The sequence below is a fragment of the Phalaenopsis equestris genome, unplaced genomic scaffold, assembly GCF_001263595.1.
Source record: "Phalaenopsis equestris unplaced genomic scaffold, ASM126359v1 Scaffold000002, whole genome shotgun sequence".
In the NCBI taxonomy this organism is placed as follows: domain Eukaryota; kingdom Viridiplantae; phylum Streptophyta; class Magnoliopsida; order Asparagales; family Orchidaceae; genus Phalaenopsis; species Phalaenopsis equestris.
The window spans coordinates 29077513-29078732 of NW_018164444.1; positions in this window are offsets into that span (position 1 = coordinate 29077513).

The window sequence follows — 1220 nt, forward strand, 5'->3', positions numbered from 1 at the left end:
TTGAATCGAGATATTAGTAATAGTTCAAAACAAGCTCCAGAACTTCTAAAAGCTCTATTTGACATAAAATGTCCATTGAGGTGATACTAGAGGGGAAAGAGATTGCTCATTGTGATTTAATGTCTAATCGAGGTAGGTGTTCAATATCAAACTCTCGCAATTCCACTAACCATTTGATCAACATTTCATATTCCTATGGTCTTTATAAGATAAACTTTAAAAGGAGATGTGTGTGAACACCAATAGCGTAGGCCTTAAAATATGGACACATCCTTCGTGTTGAGAATACCTGAGTCAATGCAATTTTGTTCATCAACAAATAACAAGTTTTTGTGTTTGAGAGAATCTTACTAACATATTATATGAGTTATTAGCAATATTTTCTCCCATCAGTATGTTAGAGCTTATCATTTGATAAAAAAATAGTACAGTTTATATATAACATATCTCCTAAGACTGGTTTCAAATAAAGGGGTAGTGAGACCAAATATGTCTTTAGTTACTTAAGCGTGTAAACGAGCCGAACACGAGCGACCCCACTCAGCTTGTGTTTGACTCGTTTATATTTCAAGCTAAAAAATGTGTTCGTGTTCAGATCGATTGCTCAGCGAACCGAACACGAACCATAGGGTTGGGGCAATATTTAAAAATTATTGTTTATATTAAAACATCATCTGAATCTAATTTAATCAATTTTATTCTATTTTCTTAATTAATATTTTTAATTGATTATAATTATTTTTGACCACACAATCAATTAAATTTTTTAAAAATACTATTCATCAATATATATATATATATATATATTAAAAAAAATGGTCAGAGGCTATTATACGAGCCCCGACCGTCTCTCATGCACATAAGAATTCGAGTATCACACCCTACACTCGGGGGGAGACCTACAATTGATAAGCATATGCCCAATTTCGAGTCAAAATGAGCGATCGATTGCTCAGCGAACCGAACACGAACCGTTCACGAAGAAAGAGTCGTTTTGACAACTCTAATCACGTAGCCATAAGAGCGCAGCCATAAGATGTCAAGGGTTGGGGCAATATTTAAAAATTATTGTTTATTTAAAACATCATTTGAATGTAACTTAATAATGTTTATTCTATTTTCTTAATTAATACGTTTAATTAATTATAAATCTTTTTAGCCTTGTAGTCAATGAAATTTTATAAAAATATTACTCATCAATTATCTATATATATATATAT